The sequence below is a fragment of the Eublepharis macularius genome, chromosome 4 (assembly GCF_028583425.1).
Source record: "Eublepharis macularius isolate TG4126 chromosome 4, MPM_Emac_v1.0, whole genome shotgun sequence".
In the NCBI taxonomy this organism is placed as follows: Eukaryota; Metazoa; Chordata; class Lepidosauria; order Squamata; family Eublepharidae; genus Eublepharis; species Eublepharis macularius.
In genome coordinates, this window is record NC_072793.1 from 186,925,666 (window position 1) to 186,935,736 (window position 10,071).

Genomic DNA, 10,071 nt, shown 5'->3' on the forward strand with positions numbered 1-10,071 from the left:
CCAAATCACCAAGTGAGCCTCCGTGGCAGAGCAGGGATTCGAACCTGGCTCTCCCTGCTTGTAGTCAACACTCTAACCATTGGAACGGAGTCCAGTGGCACCTTAGAGACCAACGAGAAGGGAGCTTTGACTCTCTAAAGTGTATACGCTGACACTCCTGTTGGTCTCTCAGGCGCCACTGGATGAAAATCCAGCGGACCTACTGCAGAACAACATGGCTGCCTACCTGAAACACTAACCTTTCCCACACGCTGCTCCTGGAGTCAGAGAATGCAGCCCTCACCCACTTCTACCTGTTGGCCATCCCAGGACACTTATAGTCAAAGCTAGACTATGCAGATGCACCACACTAGGGTCTCCCCTTGGAGACTTCCTTTGCTCAGAGGAGGAAGAGCAGAAAGAGACAGAGGCACTTCCAGGAAAGATGTCTTTGTGTCCCTCAGGCTGATTCCAGAATTCAGGTAGGGGCTGGGCCACAGAGCCCACCTCAACAGGTTGGGCAGGTGCTGGGCCAAAGAGCCTGCGAAGGGCTCCTGGAGAAGACGGTGTCCCCCATGGGACAACTGGAAGGGCCAGAGGAAGCCTGTGTCTTTCTGCTGCTCTCACTCTTTTGGCTTTCTGCAAACTGCAAAGCTGAATTATTCCGAAGGGCTTTTTCTTTACAGAATTAATAGGGCTGGGCTGAAAGGAAATGGTTAGGAGAGATGTATTGAAAAGGGACAGGGACTATAGACTATACTACTGCATACCGACTGAGTAGCTTCCACATCATTTCATATGTATAATTGTATGCGCTTTGTTCCAGCGTGGGTTCAGCTCTGAACGGGATTTCTGCTTGTTTTCAGATTTCCGCAATGCAAACTCTATCGTGTTGTTCATAGAATGATCCCAGCCGTTGACCGTATCCACTTACACTGTAAAATCTGCCTTGAGTCTCGGGGGGAGGGGTGGGCTGTCAATGATGTAAAGTAAATAAAATTCAGCAACCTGGTGCAAAGAGAGAGATCCCGCCACCCTCCAGGCCCACCAACCATCCTCTTATCAACAAAGGCTTGGGGGTTAGGAGGCAGAGCGCTTTGATCGGTCATCCGGAAGCTTAGCACAAAGGGGTGGGTGGGATATGTTATGGCTGAGCAGACTCCCCCTGGCCCCTTTCTGCAGGGTCAGGGCAGGGGGCACAGCAGCAGCCACTGGGGCACGGATCCAGGCCCTGTGACAGCTGGCCTCCTCAGGACTCAGGGGGCCCCTCTGGAGGGGCAGTGGAGGAGCCCTCACTGGGCACACTGAAGGTCTCCAGCGTTATCCTTGGCAACGCCAGGCAGGTGGGAAAGGCCCTGCGGAGCCCCAGCTGGCCAGAGCTCCACTGGCCAGACCAGGCAGGAGGCTGCTTCCCGTGTTTCCAGGAGGACTTCTTTGCGTGTGGTGGGGGGGGGGGAGATGCAGCCATCAGGAACCCCCAGCTGTGGTCGGGGCCTTGACCAGCAGTGCAAGAAGTCTGGGCAAAGCCCAGAGGGCATGCCGGAGGAAGTTCATGGATGGACAGCGCAGGCAGAGGAGGCTTCAGGGGTCTGGAGCGTCTTCCCTTTCTCCCCTCAGCCTTTTTGCCTGGGCAGGGCTGGGAGCTTTTGCCTTTTAGGCCCCAGTGGCTGGGAGTGCCCTCGGTCTATCTGCCACTTGGACTGAGCTCTGGGGTTCTTCTACCTGGCAACAGCCAGGTCAGCACCCCGGCCTTTCCTCATTGGCTGTCTTGGCCCTGCTCGCCTCCGCACCCATCTGGGACCAGGGCCAGGACCCCGCTGCCTCCATTGCCCCCTGGCACTCTGCACTGGGCACATGGACACATCTCCAGCCTCTGAGATAGCAGTAGGGATGGGGGGCTTGGTGGGGTGCCTGTGGTGGCCACTTTCCCTCGTCCCTGCAAAGTGCTGGAGGGGGGGCACAGGGGGAGCCTGGAAGAGGAATTTTTCGCCTTTGCAAACTGGAATTTTTCCTCAAACCTTTCCCTCGCTATTCCAATAAACGCTAAGCAGAGGAGAGCAAAAGGAACCTGCCATCGACCTCCCCTAAAAGAGAAGCAAAGTCAAGTGCTCGGGGCAGGGACCAGGTTCTCTGTTCTGAATGACTGTGGGGGGGGGTCCTCACTCTCAGTGGAGCAGGCGGGTCGCCTGGATGCAGGGACTCTGCTAAAAGAGCCAGGAGGGTCGTCTTCCCCCTCCCTCTCCATCCTCAGTAGCTCCGAGGACGAAGGTGTTTCACCCTAAGTCTTTTTGCATTTGGTTCAATAGGAATAGATGCAGAGGAGTTAGCTGCGTTAGTCTGTAGTAGCAAAAGCAAAAAGAGTCCAGTAGCACCTTTAAGACTAGCCAACTTTATATGCCCTCATGTGCCAACAATGTCCATCTGCTCTGCACATTGGACAAACCAGCCAACCTCTGCGCAAAAGAATAAATGGACACAAATCTGACATTAGAAATGGAAACGTCCAGAAACCAGTGGGAGAACGCTTCAATCTACCAGGACATTCCATCAAGGACTTAAAGGTCACTGTAGTTCAACAGAAGCCTTTCAAAAACAGAATCCAGCGGGAAGCTGCTGAATTGGAATTCATATGTACATTTGACTCTGTTGAGCTGGGACTGAATAGGGACTATGAATGGTTATCACATTATCAGAGGTAACTGATTTCCTTAACAGAAGCAAACCGATCTCCATACCAGGAGCTACTGTTTGCATCTACTCCCGCCCCCCCTCTCCTCCTCTATATCTGACCAGTTTCTTCTTGCCCTCCATGCATCTGATGAAGAGAACTGTGATTCTCGAAAGCTTATGCTACAATAAAATTGGTTAGTCTTAAAGGTGCTACTGGACTCTTTTTGGTTCGATAGGAAGGAGAATCAAAGATCTGGCTGGTGAATGACAGCGGGGGGGGGCACTGCCCTTGCCAGTTCAGCCCCTTCCCCCAGGCTCCCAGGCCCCACAGCCCCCCACTCCCGACATCCCCCAAACCCCCCACCTGCTGTGTCTGTGTGGTGGGGGAGTGCTCTCTCTTTCACTCAGACCTGAGACTCAGATGCAAATTCTCCCAGTCTGGAGAGCAGAACCAACTGGGATCCCTGCAGGACCAAGGATGCCAGGTGGGGGGGGGGGGGCAGCACAGGTGTGTTTTCTCAGGTTTGCCTCAGAAGCATTCAGGGGGGTCGTTCCCGCTGCTTAGAGGCCTGGCCTGAGTCTCCGTTCTCCCAGGTCTTGCCCATGTGAGAATGGAGGGTCGTCCAGGCTCTCTCCAGCCGATGCTCTTCCCCTCGCCCTCCTTCCCTCCCAGGGGCCAGTGGAGAGGGGGCTGCCGAGGAGGTGGCCTTGGTGCAGCAGAGCCTGGCCTCGTAGTTCATGTTCAGCTTCCATAGCCATGGGATCCTCCACGTGGGCCTGGAGCACAAGGAGACCGTCTGGTGGCTGCCCCAGTTCCAGGAGGCCTCCAGCTTCCAGGCCGAGGGCGCCCAGAGCAACATCACCGTCCTCTTGATTCAACCTCAACATCCTCACGCCCTGCTCCAACTGCACCCAGAACAGTACCAAGGGACCCAGGGGTGGGAAGAGGACACGGGCAGACAAAAACTCCCTCCCCCTGCCCCAAAGGAGCTCAGTGCGGGGAACCCAATTCCAGTCTTCTGAGAGAGACTCCCCAGAAGAGGGTGCCTGTCGTTCCCATGAGGTGAACTTGATCCCCTTATATTCCCTCAAACAGCAGGTGGGATCTGCAGGAACACAAACTCTTTCTCTCTGCCCCTCCACAGTGCCCCCAAGGGCGATGGTGTGCCCAGAGAGGCCAGTGGCGCTGAGGGAATCCAACACGCTCATCTGTCTGGTGGTGGTGGACAGTTCTCGCCCCCGGAGATACGCCTCACCTGGCTGAAGAACGGGCAGGAGGTGGAGGAGCACGTGCAAGAGTCGGTCTTCTACCCCAGCAGAGACCACGCCTTCCGCAGGTTCTCCTACCTGCCCTTCGTCCCGGAGGCCGAGGACATCTACTACTGCCGGGTGGAGCACTGGGGCCTGGCCCAGCCCCTCACCAAGGAGTGGAGTAAGGACAGGGGGGGGGCTTTCTTCTGGGGGGAGGTTCAGGGTGAGTTTACACACAGGAGTCCTCAGCAGCTATCATGGATTGCATGCCACAGACAAGGACCATCATATTAACAGACTACACCTGAAGTGCAAGACCTCTCAGGGGAGGCATTCCACACAGTCAGCTCAGAGAGTCATGGAGGGATGCAACGTGCGTGTGTGAATCGGAGCCTTTTCTCAGGCTGGGCAGGGGAGAGTCCAGCCTGGGATTCAGTGGTGGGGCCCCAACAGACTCTTGGTTCTGCTTGCTGCAAAGGGCTCCAGAGCTCCAGCTGGCCTTCAGTCAAGAGTTTCATATTGTTATTGTTATCGTTGACTTCATGTAGAGTCCACCTTTGCCTCCCAAGTCCCAAGGCAGATTACAGAATGAAAAGCAGTCCAATCAGTCTGGTAGCTGGGTCTTTATCACCTTTATGCCAGGCTGAAATTCAACAGGTGAAGCAGCACTCCCATCCCTATATCTCCGTGCCAAGCCTTCTCTTAGCCTTCCTCTCCAGTGGCTCCTTGGCCAGATCCTGCCCAAGCCCACTTCCCTGGCCCCGATCCAGTTAACGCTTCTTATGCTTTACCTTGTCAAAAAGGGCCCCATTACTGTAGTCAGTAATACCCCCCAAAATATACGAGAAATTGCATGGGCGGGGCGGGGGAGATCAGCATTGGGGCCCCTGCTGTTCAAGATCATAAAGGGTTTGTGAGTCAAGAGGGGGGGAGGAACTCTTAGTGTCCAGAATTATATACAGGAAGCAGAAAGACAACTCTCCAACACAACATTCTATAAAATACTACCTGCTGATCTTACGGAGCAATATAAAAGAGAACTCAATAAAATATTGAAGACTCTCCCCGTGGACATACAAGAATGCATCCATACGGACACACCCCAGGAACCACGGCCAGGAAAATTCTACCTACTACCCAAAATCCATAAACCGGGTAACACAGGACGCCCCATCGTCTCAGGAAGAGACACTATCACGGTAGGAGTCTCGGGATACATGGACTCTATCCTCAGGCCCTATGCCACCAGAACACGCAGCTATTTACGGGACACCACTGACTTCCTCAGGAAAATACAGTCCATTGACAACCTACCTGATGACACCATCCTAGCAACCATGGATGTGGAGGCTTTATACACCAATATCCCACATGCGGATGGACTGCAAGCCATACGGAATATTATCCCAGACAAAACCACAGCAAACCTCACCACTGAACTTTGTCACTTCGTACTCACTCACAATTACTTCGAATTTGGTGACAACTTATATCTACAGATTAATGGCACAGCCATGGGCACACGCATGGCACCACAATATGCTAACATATTCATGGCGGACTTGGAACAACGCTTCCTCAGCTCCCATCCACTGGAACCACTACTATACTTAAGATTCCTGGACGACATCTTCATCATTTGGACCCATGGGAAGGAAGCTCTTGAGAGATTTCATCAGGACTTCAACAACTTTCACCCTACTATTAACCTAAGCCTGGACCACTCTACACAACAGATTTTTGGGACTACAGTACCCACCAAATGAAGTGAAGAAACAAATCAACAGGGCCAGACTAGTACCCAGAAACAGCCTGCTCCAGGACAAACCTAAAGGAACTAACAACAGAACACCCCCGGTTGTCACCTATAGCTCCCAGCTCAAACCCATCCAACGTATCATCAGGGAGCGACAACCCATCCTGGAAAATGATGCCTCTCTCTCACAAGCCTTCCTGGGTGGAAGACCTCTCCTTGCCTACAGACAGCCCCCCAACCTTAAACGACTTCTCACTCACAACCATGAATCGGCCAGCAGAGTCACCAGCACAGGTACCAGGCCCTGCAACAGACCCAGATGCCAGCTCTGCCCCTATATCTACCCAGGGAATACAATTACAGGACCCAATGGCATCAACTACACTGTCTCTGGCTCTTACAGCTGCTCATCCTCCAAGGTGATATATGCCCTCATGGGCCAACAATGTCCTTCTGCTCTGTACATTGGACAAACCAGCCAACCTCTACGCAAAAGAATAAATGGACACAAATCGGACATTAGAAATGGAAACGTCCAAAAACCAGTGGGAGAACACTTCAACCTACCAGGACACTCCATCAAGGACTTAAAGGTTGCTGTAGTTCAACAGAAACCTTTCAAAAACAAAATCCAACGGGAGGCTGCTGAATTGGAATTCATGTGCAAATTTGACTCTGTCAAGCTGGGACTGGATAGGGACTATGAATGGTTATCACATTACCACAGGTAACAGATTCCCTTTACAGAGGTGGGGTCTGGGGGAGCTCAGTGGTACCTGGCGTGGGCTTTCGGGAACCACAGATCTCTTTGTCAGATGCATCTGGCAGGGAGAGCTGTGGTTATCGAAGGCCCATACTGCATTGGAATTGGATGGTCTAGCTATTTGGCTTCTACAAACTAACAGGGCAAACTCCTTTGAAGCCAACTGATACACACACCAAAAGGAGATGTTTACATATACTAGCAAAGGAATGTTTTGATTGCTCCCTCCCCCTCCCCCCCTAATTGCCTCTTCCCTCTCCTGCTCTTCTGTGTTTGACCAGTCTCTGTATCAGGCATCTGACGAAGAGAACTTGATTCTCGAAAGCTTATGCTAAAATAAAATTGGTTAGTCTTAAAGGTGCTACTGGACTCTTTTTGATTTTGCTACCACAGACTAACACGGCTAACTTCTCTGCATCCAGTCGGGAGAGACGTCAAGGGATGAGGTGTTGACGTCAGTTGACATCAAGGGATGAGGTGTGCCTGTGGCCTTTCCCTGGCTTGGGATCCTGGACTTTGCAGGGAGGATTTTAGGCAGCTTCCCACAAGACCCTCTTGGGAGCCACAGGGGCCAGCCCTGCCTCCCCCCCCCCCGCACTCCACACTGAATTAAGCAGACTTTGCCTTCATGGGGCTCGTCTCCCACCCCTCAGCCCCCCCCCACACACACACACACCAGGTTGCCACATTCTTTTCTGGGCCTTTAACACCTTCCCAGCAGACAGAAGTTTAAGAGGTGACCCACTTCCCCTCTCAGATGCCAACATGGCTGAGCCCCTCCCAGAGACGGGGGAGAACGTGGTGTGTGGCCTCGACCTGGCCTTGGGCATCGTGGGCATCATCACGGGCACCATCCTCATCGTCAAGAGCCGGCAGATGGATGAGGCCAACTTACGCCGGAGGCCGATGTGAGTCCTGCCTGCAGCTGCCAGGGACCTTGGATCAGAAGGCCCAAAGATTGTGGGGGGGGGGGGTCCTCACTGTGACTCAGCGGTGCCCGAAGTGGCGGGAGGGTGAATGTGAACAGAAAGAGCATGCAGGGAGAGGGGGGAACTTGCAGCCCATGTCTTAAGTGTAGGATCTGGCTGCAGGGGGGGCTCCACTTTGGGGCATGTCTTTGGCCAGGCGTATTCTCACCTCCCCCCTCCTTCCCTTCCAGGTAATCGAGGGCAGCTGGGCCACCTCCTTCCCATCGAGACCTGTGCCTGCCTCTTTACTGACCTGCAACCTGCACCCGCCTTCGCTGCTCCTTTCTCAGCTCAGCGGACTGGGGCACTCAGCAGCCTTCAGTGAGGCCCCTCCCACCAATATGGTGCCCACAATGAAATGGCCCCGCAGAGGCCCAGCCAGGGGGCCGTCCAGGAAGGGATTCGTGTCTTCCCATCTATCATGGGCCCCATAAGCAGGCCCCCAAGGACTGCCGTCTCCGACCCCAACGGGCCCGTTGCTTGTAGAGAGAGCGGGCAATCACCTCACAGGGTGATTGTTGTGGGGTAATAATAACACTTTGTAAACCACTCTGAGTGGGCATTAAGTTGTCCTGAAGGGCGGTATATAAATCGAATGTTGTTGTTGTTATTGTTGTTATTATTATTATTATAAGTCCAATGAAATAAATAAAACAAATCCTTTCCATTTCTACCATAATCTTCCCTTTCCATTAATCAGTTTCCATTCTTGACCCAAGAGAGGGACTCCCATCCAGCCCTTGAAACAGGTGGGGGTTAGCAGTGAGACACTGTCTGTCTCGTCCCACTTGCCGGGGGAGGCATGAATTACGTCTGCATATTGTGTGACTGCAGACTCACATTTGTAGTTGAGTAAAATCTTTGATGGGAACCTAGAGGCACTTGCACAATGTTGTATTTATTTAGTACCTCCCCCCCCCCCACCTCCGCTACCTTTCCTCTGAGGAGTTCAGGGCAATATACAGCATTCTCCCTTCATTTTGTCCAAGCCTGTGAGGACAGGTTAGGGCGAGAGAAGGCAACTTGTCCAAAGCTACCCAGAGAGCTTCCACGGTAAAGTGGAGATTCGAAACCGGGTCTTTCAGAACCTACCGCAGCAGTATGCTGGCGTATTCTGTGTATACAAATATTTTCCAGGGTGGCTTACAGCAAACATTTGAAAATACAAAATCCATGGAAACAACTAAAACCACCAGCAGAAGAGCTTGTACTTCAAAAGAGCAGAGGGTCTCTGCATCTAGAAAACGTGTTCCGCTTGAGAAATGAGCTTTCTCCTAAAGGGTAGGAAGGCAGGCAGGTGCCAGGAGAACACATTTGGGTCAAGAATTCCGGAGTTGGGAATGCCAGAAGAGACAAGGCCCGATCCTTAGAAGCCACCCACTGAGTTCCAAAGAGGTTGTCCACGTTTCCAAACACGCGTCTCTCTCATTCACGCAGCCTGTTCTAGGGAATACACTTTCAAAACATGACGTATGATTTGGGCAACCGTCTGCAAAATCCAGCATGGAGCTGGCCAGTCTGTGGCATAAGGCATCCCACCATGGAAGCCATGTAGAGTGGAATAGACTGTTCCCCTACCTGCACCGGAAAAGTTCTGTCACGGATTGGTAGCCGTGTTTGGTAAATGGAACCTCCCTGCTCAGGGGCAGTCTACCTTGGAACAGGGGAAGGCCCGCATGTGGTTTTTTCCTGCCAGAAAATGGGCTTTCTGAAGGCATCTGGTTGGTTGTGTTGGGGAAGAGGATGCTGGCTAGGGGAGCCTTCAGTCTGACCCAGCCAGGTTCTTCTTTGATTATATCTTTCCACTTTGATTATATGTGTATGTGGGAGGGGGGATGAATGCAGAACACGTGATTATATTTTTAATAATCTCAAACTAGGAGGGCCTGCAGCATGTTGAGAACTGCCTCCATCCATCACATCACCTAAGAGGGTCACCAATAACCAGCCCCCTCCCCAAATACTGTGCCCTTGAAAGCGGGGAGGGTAACAGAGCCCCCAAGCAAGTTCCTACGATTTGGGACCTGATGGAGCAACCCCTCAGCACTCAGGGAAGCTTCACGGGGGGGGGGGCTCAGCAGGCACCACCATGACAGAAAGATGCTTCCCCGCCCCCACCAGCACCCCATGAAGGTGGCCCGAACACCTGCTCTGACTTGTAGGAGCTCAGCCTCCATGAAGGCTGCCGCTGACCTCTCTCAACCCTCCGGGGGTCCCCCTGCAGGATTCTCCTCTGGCTCACCCACCACCCGCTTCAAACCATCTCTGCCCAACTCACTGGTGAGGGCCTTGAACGTCACCCAACCCAGACGCTGCACCCTCTGCTCACCTCTCCACCCTGAGCCTTGGGTTCTTGTCCTCTGAATGCAGTTTTTGTGACTTTTAGGGTCACTGGGAGGAAGAAATAGCCCAAAGCCATTCTCTGAGCACCCCAGCTGTGCTTCAGTGGACTCTCTTTCTTTGGAGGCTTTTAAGCAGAGGCTAAAGGGCCATCTGACAGCAATGCTTATTGGACCCAGGTACAAACCGGAAGCCCATGCAGTTGACCAAACCCTGGTTTTATATGTCCAGATAAGTCCCAGTTAAGATGCCAGCAGCCACATTTCAAATCAGCTGAAACTGTGGGCATGTCTTCACGGATAGCCCCCACGTACAGCTTACAGCAGTCTAACCAGGAAGTTGCC

At 52.9% G+C, this 10,071-nt stretch overlaps 1 pseudogene; it reads left to right on the forward strand.

The window, feature by feature from the left end:
- Positions 1–3,387: 3,387 nt before the first annotated feature.
- LOC129328046 (HLA class II histocompatibility antigen, DR alpha chain-like) lies at positions 3,388–7,331 on the forward strand (annotated as a pseudogene).
- Positions 7,332–10,071: the final 2,740 nt, after the last annotated feature.